Source organism: Gobio gobio (assembly GCF_949357685.1).
Source record: "Gobio gobio genome assembly, chromosome: 1".
Classification (NCBI taxonomy): Eukaryota; Metazoa; Chordata; class Actinopteri; order Cypriniformes; family Gobionidae; genus Gobio; species Gobio gobio.
This window is the reverse complement of record NC_137097.1, coordinates 4,685,857-4,699,236: the sequence shown is the minus strand read 5'-3', so window position 1 is coordinate 4,699,236 and position 13,380 is coordinate 4,685,857.

Sequence of the window (13,380 nt, the reverse complement as noted above, 5' to 3'; positions counted from 1 at the left end):
AAACAAACGCAGCGCGAACAAACACACAACGGCGTTAAGATGGAGGATTCACTCGCCGCTATGATCGCTTCTGCTATGGAGAAACAGCAGCAATTTATTGAAGCGCAGTTTAAAACCTTACAAGACAGACTGGATAATATTCAGTCTGAGCTCTCCAGCTGTTCTTATGGTGTGAGAGAACTGTGTGATAGATACTCCAGCCTGAGCAGCCAAGTCGGCAAAGTGGAGAAAAGTCAAGACAAATGTGCCGCCAGAATGACGACCTTTGAGGAAAAGATGGCTGATTTGGAAGACTGGAGCCGCAGGGACAATGTTCGTATTTTGAATCTCCCGGAAGGCGTGGAAGCCACGAATCTCACGGCATACATTTCGGCATCCATTCCAGTATGGTTCCTTTCGATGGCCGATACTAAACCTGAGATCATGAGAGCTCATCGCATTGCCCCCCCCAACAACTCTGGCAGGCCGTGCACGGTCATTATGAAGATGCTACGTTACCCAGATCGGGATTCGATTCTCCGTGCATCCAGAAAATCTTCGATCAAGGTGGATGGTAGAGACATTACATTTGCCGCGGACTACAGTGCTTTCACTAGAAGCCGACATCGTTCCTTCATGGACGCAACTAACAAGTCGCAGAAAATGGGCTTTCAGACCTTTTTGATGTACCCCGCACAGCTGAAGTTAACGCGAGGTTCGACTCAGCACATTTTCAAGTCCCCTTTGGAGGTCGAGGATTTTCTGAGTGGATTGGCTACACAAGAGAGCGAAGAAGGATAAAGTGTCCACTTACAATGCTGCCCTAGAGGTTTTCCTTTCTCTTTCTTTGTCCCTTCTTTGAGATTGTTTGTCAAGTGTAGACTAAGATGTCATGATTCTGCCTTTTGTTATATGGCTTTCTTTTAATTTTGTTCATCGCTAACTTTGGATATGAACAGGTTAATAATGTGTGTGGAGCGGTAACATGTTGTCTGCCGCCCTTCTCGGGGTCACGTTGTCCACCTGATTTTTTTTCGTTTATGTTTTAGTTTTTTGTTGAAAATTGGGTGTTCTTGGGGGTTGTGGCGACCAGGGTGGGTGGGTATTTCTCCCGTTGTAGAGTGTACATGTATGTGGTGCATTCTGTTTAGGCTTTCATTTAATGCACTTTCTTTTTCCTCTTGGTATTTTTGCTATTCTATAGATAACTTATGGCTACAGAAACGCTACACATAGTGACCTGAAACGTTAATGGGCTGAATGGTCCCATTAAACGTACTGCCTGTCTTGATTACTTGCATAGGCAGCAGGTTGATTTGGCATTTATCCAAGAATCACATTTAAAGGTCCTGTTCTTCGTGATCCCATTTTCAAACTTTAGTTAGTGTGTAATGTTGCTGTTAGAGCATAAATAATACCTGTACAATTATAAAGCTCAAAGTTCAATGCCAAGCGAGATATTTTATTTAACAGAAGTTCCCTTTCAAAGCCTACAGCAAACGGCCGGTTTGGACTACATCCTGGTACTTCCTGCTTTAATTACGTCAGTAGAACAGTTTGTTGACTAACCTCTGCCCACAAGAATTCCTCGAAAAAGGGGGCATGGTCTTGTTGCTCCCTCGTGGAGAAGAGGAAGTGTTGCGTTCCGTTCGGTTGCGTTTGTCGCCATGTCGTCCAGACGCTGTTATTTTCATCCCTAATTTTAGCTAATTTGTGTACCTGCTAATCGTGTGTGCAGTGGAGATGAAGGGAACGCTGGCGCGTCTTGGCTGCCGCTCCCTTCTCCAGTTTTGTTTGTTTATTTTAACTGCTGATGTGTGGTAACGGTTTTGGAGCTTTTTGAAGACTTTTTCGTCGTCTACTGCGATGTGGGGTTACGCTTCACTCGCTGGATTTCTATTTTTAAACATCTGCTGCTGGAACCAACTTTCCTGCTGCCCTGCCCTGGAATTGCACTCTGGTGAGGTTGCTGTTTGTGTGGATTTCACCTGCATGGCTATACGGTACACTGCTGGCCAGCTGTTGAAACTAAAGCAGAGTTTTTATTTGGCAAATGACGTTTATACAACTTGTGGGGATTTCGGAATACTCCGGCGAAAGCGTTATATACATCGCTCTTCGAGGCGCAGTTTTACATCTGATGTTGTTTCCTGTCCTACATTTCTTCGTCGGCCTCAAAGGCTGATATATAGACCTGCAGGGATTAATTATAACAACTTGTCTGTGCCTACATATAAAGAGTTTTCACAAGAGTCTTCTGGCTCCCCGTGCCTGTTCAAATCAGCGTTTTTTAATGCTCGCTCTGTCAACAACAAAGCTGTGACTTTATCTGACGTCATTGTGGAAGAAAATCTTGACCTCTTATGTCTAGTCGAAACATGGCACAAACAGTCGGATGGTCTTCTTTTTAACGAACTCACTCCTGGCTACGGGTTATTTGATCTCCCGCGACCCTCTGGTAGAGGTGGGGGCATCATTGTATTATACAATCAAAAATACAGCTTAAGTCCCGTGGCTGTTCCTCTGTTCAATTCATTTGAATGTCTCGTCCTGACTGTCTCTGAGCCCCATTCTACTGCCATAGTTACAGTATACCGGCCTCCTAAGGCGAAAAAAGACTTTCTATCTGAATTTGCAGATCTGTTGTCTCATCTATGCCTAAAATTTGAAAGAACATTTATCTTGGGGGATTTTAACATCCATATGGACAAAAAAGATTCTGCTTTAACAAAAGACTTTTTGTCTTTATTGGAGTGCTTTGACTTAATTCAGTTTGTTGACTGTTCCACTCATAACAAAGGACATATTTTAGATCTTGTGATATCAAATGGATCGCTTGTGTCTCAGTTGACCACTATTGACTTAGGGTTATCTGATCATCAGGCAATTTTCTTTGATATGCATATACCTGCTGCCAACATTGCCTCTTCATGTACTCTGTCATACCGAAAATGGAAATCAGTTGCACCTTCTGATTTCTCTGTTTTTATTGATTATTCATTATGTGATTTCTCCTCATCTGATCCTCTGGAGACAAAGGTGTCCATGCTGAACTCTGTTCTCCTGTCTGGCCTGGACTTATTTGCTCCTCAGAAGTCACGCACCGTTTCATTTGTACGTCCTGCTCCTTGGTATAGTGATGATCTGCGTGCGATGAAGACCTTTTGCCGTAAAATGGAGCGCAAGTGGCGTTTTTCAGGTCTGACTGTGCGCCATCAAGCATGGAAAGATTGTTTACAAGAATATAGGGCTAAAATTGTTTCTGTTAGGTCTGAGTATTTTTCTAAGATGATTAATGACAATCAAAGTAATCCGAGGCAACTATTTAAATCCATTAACAAATTGCTGCACTGTGATAATTCCTTGCATGTTACTGTTTCAACTCATCTTTGTAATAAGTTTCTTGATTTTTTTGTTACCAAGATTGATAATGTTCGTGGAGGTATTTGTGCGTCTACTTCATGGTCTTCTTCAAATAATATTCCTTTTTCGTCAGGTATTATTTTTTCTAAATTTTGCACTCTTGATTTACACTCTCTGCAAGAGGAGGTTTCTTTAATGAAATCAGCCTCTTCATTACTTGATCCCATACCTACTAGTCTGTTTCAGTCATGTTTTGCTTCACTGAGTCCTGTTGTCTTGAGCATTATAAATTACTCTTTGTGTACTGGAGTGGTGCCAACAGCTTTTAAAACAGCTGCGGTTACCCCGGTACCAAAAAAGACTTATGTTGACTTTGACAATCTTTCAAATTTTCGCCCCATATCCAATCTCCCTTTCCTTGCTAAAATTCTGGAGCAGGTTGTTGCTTCTCAGTTAATTTCTCATTTAACTGAAAACAATCTGTTTGAGCCATTACAATCTGGCTTCCGCAAATTCCATAGTACTGAAACAGCTCTGGTTAAGGTCACAAATGATTTACTAATTGCTTCGGATTCTGGCCGTCTTTCAATCTTGATCCTTCTAGATCTCAGTGCCGCCTTTGACACTGTAGATCATTCAGTTCTAATTACTCATCTAGAAACTGTCTATGGGGTTTCTGATACTGCACTTAATTGGTTTAAATCTTACCTTGTTGACCGTAAGCAGTTTGTTGCCATGGGTGGATTTAGGTCTGAGGTCGCTGTTGTGCAGTCTGGAGTTCCTCAGGGATCAATTTTGGGCCCTTTGCTTTTTAACATTTATATTTTTCCGCTTGGTCAGCTGTTGAGATCTCTTGATCTAAAATTTCATTTTTATGCAGACGATACTCAGATCTACATACACTTAAAACCTGATGAAATTGTGCCTGTTGATTTTCTTTCTCAATGTATTTCTAAGATAAACGAATGGATGTCTCAAAATTTCCTATGTCTTAACCGAGAGAAGACTGAGATTATGCTCATTGGTTCACCCCACCAACTACGTAATGCTGGGTCGGTTACCCTAGCTGCTGATGGTTCAACTTTTGAGTCCCAATCAAAATTAAAGAATTTGGGGGTGATCTTTGATGCAAATCTAACATTCGAGCCACATGTAAAAAATACAGTTAAAACATCTTTTTTTCATCTTAGAAATATTGCCAGATTACGTCCTATGCTCTCTTTTTCTGTTGCTGAGAGGTTGATGAACACTTTTGTTTTTAGCCGTATTGATTATTGTAATGCCTTGTTGGCTGGGGTGTCAAAAGCTACCCTAAACAAATTGCAGCTAGTTCAAAATTCAGCTGCTAGAATCCTTACTAGAACTAGGATGAGAGATCACATCACTCCTGTTTTGGATTCTTTGCATTGGCTCCCGGTCAAGTTTAGGGTTGATTTTAAAATCTTGATGCTTACTTACAAGGCTTTATATAGGTTGGCACCGCAATATTTGTCTGAGCTTTTAATCCCCTATACTCCGACGCATAATCTTCGTTCATCTGAAACTGGTCTTTTAGTTGTTCCAAAAACTCGTCTAAGACTAATGGGTGATAGGGCTTTTTCCTCATCAGCTCCAAAATTATGGAATTCTTTACCGATTGAGATAATGCAAGCTCAATCCCTTTGCATTTTCAAATCTTGCCTTAAAACTCATTTTTTTTAGGGTAGCTTTTTATTGAACGTTTGTATCAATTTTATATAGTTTTTAATAGTTTTTGATATAACATTCTTCTTTTTAATACATTTTTTGATTTTGTTTGCTTATTTCTACTTTTGCGTACTATGTTTTGTCTGTTTCTGTAAAGCGCTTTGAGATGTACATTTAAAGGCGCTATAGAAAATAAAGATTTATTATGATTATTATCCCGGAGGCAAATCACCTTTGTTTGGCCTTCAGGGGCTGTAGTTTGAGCGCGTTCATCTCCCCGTTATGGTAAGAGTTAGGCATAAGAGGGCACTTTCGATTGTCTAACGCTCCAAAACAGGTCCGCTGTTTATGCTTTGTAATTAATGCATGTATTTCTGTTGTGGTTTTAAAAATGTTATGAAATAAATATTCAAGTTTAATTACTATGCGTTATATTATCATTGAGTGAAAATAAGTCTATTTATACATATTTGTTTAAAGTATAGGCTAAATTAAAATAAAGTTATTAACCGGTATTTTTTCAAATCAAACCGTTTTCGGAACAGTAATTTTTATTGAGGAACGCAAAAACGGAAACGCTATAATATTGATTCTGCTCGGAGTGAACCGATTGATATTTTTTTCCGTTTTAAGCCCTGGTGGGAATTATAGACCACTATCTCTTTTAAACAGTGATGTGAAATTATTCGCTAAAGTTTTGGCATCCCGTCTAGATACATTTATGACTAAATTAGTGCATAATGATCAGACCGGTTTCATTAAATCTCGTCTGGTGTCTGATAATGTTTGCCAGTTGCTGCATATTATACACATGGCTAGTGGAATGGACATTCCGTGTGCAACTTTGTCTTTAGATGCAGAGAAAGCCTTCGACCGGCTTGAATAGCATTACCTGTGGTCAGTATTGGAACGCCCTTAGTTTAGGCAGACATTATATTAATATGGTTAAAGTATTATATGCCAATCCTTCCGCTGTGGTCATGACAGGGGGCATCACCTCTCCAAAGTTTTCTATATTACGTGGCACTCGTCAGGGATGCCCTCTCTCACCACTCTTATTTGCACTCTCTCTTGAGCCTCTTGCACAGAAAATTCGTCAACACTCTTTGGTTAACCCTATCACTTTTAGCAACACTTCTCATATAATTTCGTTATATGCAGATGACATTCTTTTATATGTTAGTAATACATCTACGTCTATTCATCATATTTTGTCAATGTTTAATTCTTTAAGCCAATTCTCTGGGTATAAGATTAATCGGAACAAATCTTCATTGATGCACTTAAAGGTCCCATGGTATGAAAGGTTTTTCAACATTAATATGAGTTCCCCTAGCCTGAATATTGTCCCCAAGTGGATAGAAATGTTGATCGGTGTAAACCCGAGTTCTGGCTGTCTCTCTCTGCCTTTGAGAAAATTACAGGCCAGACGAGCCAATCCTGAAGTCTCCTGGTTTGACGTCCAAGCAGGAACGTTTAACTCCCTTTCCCCCCGCCCAGGGAATCTAGCACGCCCATGCAAACGCTCGAGAGATCATTGCATCATTGCTTGTGAACGAGTGAACGCTGGCAGTTTCTCAGTGTTTGGATGTACAAATGAAAACAGAAGTCTTTTTTCAGTTCCTTCTGATCTGTGATCAGTGATTTCTTATGTGTAGCTAATTATTTATGATTCGTGCACAAGCTGCGGCTTCTCTCTCTCCCGACAGAACGGTGTTTTCGTGTTTTCTATCTTGTGAGTCAGTGTTTTTGTACGTCCTCGTCGCGTCTATCGGTTCTACAATGTGCATACAGTCGTTACATCTTTAGAGATAAACCTTACACACGCCGAGGCTCGGGCTGCACTGTCCGGTCGGCCTCCAACATCCCCGACCCTCAGTACTGCATCTGGCCCACAGCGGAGGTGCCTTACGCGGCACGAGATTAAGCAGAAGGGGGGTAAACGTGAGGGTATCTGGGCTAGGCTAGCCAGCTATTCCCACAATAAACTGGATTACATTCGATTACTGCTGTTGTGTCTTTGTTTGCGCTGTGTACTCAATGCTGACGCTTGACGCACTGACGCTTCACTGACGCGGGACACCGGTAGAGAGAGTGAGCAGCTTCAAATACCTGGGAGTGAACATCTCCGAGGATCTGACCTGGACTACACACATCCAGACACAGGTGAAAAAAGCCAGGCAAAGACTGTACCACCTGCGCCAGCTGAGGAAATTCAGGGTTTCACCAGCCATCCTGAAAACTTTCTATCGAGGGGCGATAGAAAGTGTCCTGACTCAGTGCATCACAGCGTGGTACGGGAACAGCACCAGTCACGATTCCAAAGCCCTGCAAAGAGTGGTGCGCTTATCCGAGCGCATCTCAGGCTCAGCTCTCCCGTCTCTGCAGGACATCTACACCAAACGCTGCAGAGGTAGAGCTACTAAAATCATCAGAGACATTAATCACCCTGCAAACTCTCACTTCACCCTGCTGCCATCTGGTAAGCGCTTCCGTAGCCTGATGGCAAAGACTGAAAGACTCAGGAGGAGTTTCTTCCCCCAGGCCATCAGACTCCTGAACTCAGTCACGTGACTTCACTTCACCCCCGCACACACATAAACATCCAGTTTAAACATTAACATCCATATACTGCCATTGCACTGCACTTTACGTTCCTATTGTTACTGTGTAACAACCTGTAATAAACCTTGCACATTATACTTCTTTATATATACATATATATATATTTTATGTTAACCACTTATTTTTAAGTCTACAGTTTATCTCACTTATCATATCCACATATTTTTTATATTTTTATTTTATCTTATTTCCAATTTTTATCTTTACTTGATTTATTTATAATCCTACTTATGTTAATACTTTTTATTCTAATTTTATTCTATTTCTATTTTAATTTCTTGTAACTGTTATTTGCACTGTCCATGGAGCGGACCTGTTTACATTTCACTGCCAGTTGTATATTGTGTATATAACTGTGTATGTGACAAATAAAACTCTTGAATCTTGAATCTTTCCATATGATAGGAACATCTAAAAATAATGGTATTATCAACACTTACTCATAACTCGTTCATCTCGACAGCTGTAATGGTACTTTGCATGTGTTACAAAGTTGGTAATAATGATGAAGATGGACTCTTATTCAGAACTCTCAAATACAAACACAATAAACTCACGCTGACTGACAGCGCTCTCATAACTCAGTAGTTACTATAAATAACTTTGTTATCAATCGCTGCGCTCAGTCTCTGGTACATTAGTGATGTCCGGTTCGCGAACGATCTTTCTTTTGAACCGGTTCTTTTTAGTGAACCGAATCAGTTCACCAAATCGGACTGAATCGTTCTAAACGGTTCGCGTCTCCAGTCAGCGCTGATCCATAATTTACTAAAGTTACTAACTTTCTGACATGAGTGACAGCCCCTCCGACTACAAATAGACTAATAACCTGAAGTATATGCTGTAACTAAAACAGTTCACTGAACTGAGCCTGACAGAACCGATGTGAAGTGAACTCCGGTCCATCCATCTCTCTGGCAGCAGCTCGTGCCTGCTCGTGCCTCGTAGACCTCATTAAACCACGCCCCCTCCGCTCATATCAAATGCAAAGATGTCAGCCAATCACAACAGTGGGCGTTTTTACTGAAGTCTCACAGCAGACACGCCTCTTGAAGCAGGGCCTTCAGCCACAGGCAAACAGCAGTATAGAAAAAATGCCTTTTATTTCTAAATTATGATATTTTATGATGTAAAAATCATACTAACAATACAAGTACACCTCAGGAAACATTATAAAATAATAGAAAAATGCCATGCCATGGGACCTTTAAATAATTTATCGTCTAAGTCTGTTTTGCCATCTTTTATACCGATAGTAACCAGCTTTAGATATTTGGGTGTTGACATATTTCCATCTCTGCACACAACAGCTCTGAACAATTTCCAGGGTATATATGAACGGGTAGAGATGGACATGACTCGCTGGTCAACACTCCCTTTATCTTTACAAGCTTGGATTTCTGTGGTTAAAATGGATATTCTACCTCAAATTATTATTTTTTTGGCTATGTTACCGCTGTCGCCACCTTTAGATTACTGGTCTAAATTGCAAAGATTAATTTCTAAGTTCATTTGGAATGGCAAGTCCCCCGTATTAAGGATTCAACACTGCAGCGTTGCAAAGATGCCGGCGGTCTTGCACTACCTGACTTTAAGCTTTATCACTGGGCTTTCATCTTACGACCTCTTACAGTGTGGTTGAATTCTGGCTCTGCTGTATCTTGGCATCCGATTGAACTGGTTTTACCTTATAGACTACAGGATTTGATTTATTGTAACATTCCATTGAAGAGTGCACAACAGCTTTTCGGCCCAATAATAGCATATCTTTTCTCTACCTGGCGTGCGGCTTCAAAGTTTTTCCATAATGACCATAAATGGCATTCCCACTCTCCATTATTCCATAATCATAATCCTCTTTCAGGAAATAAACCTTTTATTTTCTCAGACTGGAGTGATAGAGGGATTCATGTTCTGGGTGATGTTTGGCAGGACAATGGTTTACGGCTTTTCAATGATTTACATGCAGAGTATAATTTACCAGGCACTTCATTTTTCTTTTATCTGCACTTGAGATCTTTCATGCGTGCATATGGGGTTCCTTGGGGCTCTAGTATTCCCTGTCTTTCTTTGCATAATTTGCTCACTTCATATGGAATTACAAGGGGTATTGTTTCTTCATTGTACGTGTTGTTTTTGGAGGCCTCTTATAAAAAGTTACCAATTGTGGACAGTTGGTACAGTGATGTTTATGGGGCTGGCCCAGAGGACAGTAATGACATATGTTGGGATTCGATATGGGCTAACCTCAAACATGTCTCTAAAAACCCTAATCATCAATTGATTCACTTTAAGATGATTCACAGGATGTATCTCACTCCCAGGAAGCGTCATTTAATGAAGCTTTCCACTACTCCTACATGTAACTTTTGCTCAAGTGGGTGCATAGGTACATACATACACATGTTCTGGGATTGCCCTGAAGTCAACGAGTTTTGGAGACAGATTTCCAAGACGCTGAAGGACATTTTGGAGTTTGAGGTATCATGCTGTCAGAGACTTTTGCTTCTAAATGATGATTCCTCTTACACTCTCTCTCTTACTCAGAAAAAGTTATTTTTCTGTGGACTCACTGCAGCTAAAAAATTGCTTGCATTACGCTGGAAACCTCCACACTCTCTTGCATGGACCCACTGGATGTACTCTTTCTTGGACATTGCGAACATGGAGCTCTCAGTGGCAAGGTTACATGGAGCGTCTCAGAGGACTATCTCAGCATGGCTAGATGCAATTTCCAAAATTAAGGACCGACTGTAAGATCTGTACGTGTATAAATATATCTTGATTCTGTTTTGCACTGTTCTTGGGAGACGGGGTGGGTTTTATTTTTTTGCCTCTGGAATGGGGGGGGGGGGGGGGGGTTGGTCGTATTGGGTCTGTGGGAGGGCAATGTAAAAAAAAAAAAAAGTGTTCAGAATTGTTTATTTTTACTTTCTATTTTTGTACATTAATATTCTGTAACTCAATAAAAATTTTATCAAAAAAAAAAAAGAGTGAAAGAGAACTCGAGGTGTGCACGAGACTGGCGTGAGTCTTTCTGTGCGTTGAGTGTGTGTGTCAGGGTGCGTCTCAATCAGCTCTCTAGCTTCCTAGGTTGTGAATCAGTACATCACATACATGAATGGGGCCGACTACCATATCAGTGTCCTGACTACAGCACTAGGGAGCGGATTGAGACGCACACACACAGACAGGACATTGACATACAGCACGTTCTCTTTTGTCTTGTCGCGCTTAGATTGTTTAAAATAATTTACATGAATAAGAGCGTGATCATGTAACGCTAGGCAAAAATGGATATAAAAACAGATGCTGCGTTAATTGCTTTAAATATTTTTTTTAATTTGCCCGCGTGAATGCCGCATCAGTATATTATTTACATATGGGTCTCGCAGGGCTTAACTTACAAAAACTTGCTCAAGTTCAGTCTAATCCCAAATCAATTAGGCTTGTTGTGTTCTACGTGCTAATTTTGACAGCACTACTTTAAACAGGCTAGTTCAGACTGCACAGACTGACACTGAGCAATCACCAGATCCTGTTCCTGCTCATGACAAACGGTGAATGACCATGTTCAGTGGGTGAAAATAAACAGACCAGCACTAACAGATGCCTAACAGAACCTGGAACTCATGTCTATTGGCATTGACATTGTTGCGATTGTACCTTGCTCTTCTGTGAGTTTCTCTGCTATCTCTGGGATTGTTTGTGGCACTGTGAGGAGAGAGAAAAAAAAAAATATATATATATACAGATACACTCAAGAAACTACTGAAGCTAAAGCATGTCTGCCTATGAACAATTTGTCCTTAAAACGAACTGTGAGATTTAGCAGCCTCATACAGCCCTCCCTTTAATTCTCTTCCTGAGTGTAATATAAGTCATGATTCACTTCATTATGTTCAGTCTCCACAGAGAATATGTATGAGTGAAGAAATGTCACATAGCCTCTTTTGTATTTTTCCATAACTACAGTGAAAAACAACTCCTTATATGTTTATTTTTTTCTCATATTTCTAGCCAGCTTTTTCCTGTTTTTCTTTGCTCAAGGTTATATTCCATATTAGTTTTTTCCAACAGTGAAATGATTCCTTCTATGGTTTTATGTTTGCGCACCCTCTGAAGGGCAGCATCTGGGATGAAGGTGTCACTTTTTTCTATGGGAAGTATAAATAGTGTAAACTTCTCAATAAAGTTTGAAGATTTGGACTCTGTCTGTGTGGCGATTCTTCCCACATGCGTGCAGACCATAGACGACTGAAAGAATGATTCCTCAAGTTACTTATCCTTTTATATAATTTGGATACTGTCTTGATTGTATCTTTCTTGTATGCTTGTATAAACACCTGCACAATTTGATTAATCTCAGCATTGTCCTTTATTTCTTTCAAATAATATTGACGAACCTGTAGATATCTAAATAGGTCTTGATTTACTAAAACCAAATGTATCTTTTAAATTTTGCAATCTCTGCAGAGAGCAGAAATTCCTAAATAAATCCACTGCATAAACCTATGATCCATTATCCCTGGTTTGAAATCTGGATTGTATGCCACCATACAATATTATAATATTTAATATTATAATTGATCATAATATTTGAAATATTATATTTCAAAATCTGGATTTGTTTCTCCAAGTGAAGTTCCTTTATCACTGTAAACCAAGTTTTCATATTAAGTTTTTGGGTTAACATACTGAAATTAGCTTTGAAAATTAGATTTATTTTTACCCATTAGAGCTTGAACTGGTATTCCTTCGCTTTCTATTTCCTTCCACTTTGTCTCCACCTCAAATTAAAATCACACAAACACAGCATAATAATAATAATAATCTTTTAAATTGGGAAGTGACATACCACCCTTATCTAATTCTCGGTTTGCTTCCATTCCAAATTAATATAGAGATTTGTTTATCCCATTCTTGAAACTGTTTAGATGGTATTGGATATAGTGGATCTAGATTGGTATAGTGATTGGTATAGTGATTGGAAGAGGTATAACAGTCTCAGAAGTACATTCATTTTTATACTAAAATCCAAGCGTGGTAGAGAAGACCAACGCTTTATATCTTCTTGAATTTTTTTATTGATTATTTTATAGTTCTTCTTATACAACTTTGTTAAATCTTGTGGTAACCATACACATAAACTTGATTGATTTTTGATTCCTATTTATATATTTTTCCCCCTTTTATTGGATTGAAACCAAATGACAACATCTGAGTTTTCTTTATGTTTAATTTATACCCCGAGAACAGTCAATATTCTTCAAGAAAATCAAATAACTTAAGTGATATATCGGGATTGGAAAGATAAACCAACTCATCATATTTAAGGGAGAAAGAGGGCAGCCCTGTCAAGTTCCCCTTTCTAAGTTTATCTTTTTTGCAAGGCCACTATTTATTTTAATCCTAGCTTCTGGTTTGAAATACAGGGATTAAAAACTTCTGACTCCAAACCTCAATAGAACCTGAAATAAATATACCCAATTCACACAATCAAATGCTTTTTTTGGCCTCCAAGCTAACTAGAGTTGCTTTAAAATTGTATTTTTTAATTTGTTGTATTATGTGAAGCGTTCTTCTAATATAATATCATGAGTCTGACAAATTAATTTCTAAACATTTTGGATTGCGTTGTCGTAATTCTTTTACTGTTGGATGAATCTAATTGCTGGTTAACAACTATGTTGAAGTCACAACCACATTTCATTATTCCTTTAGACT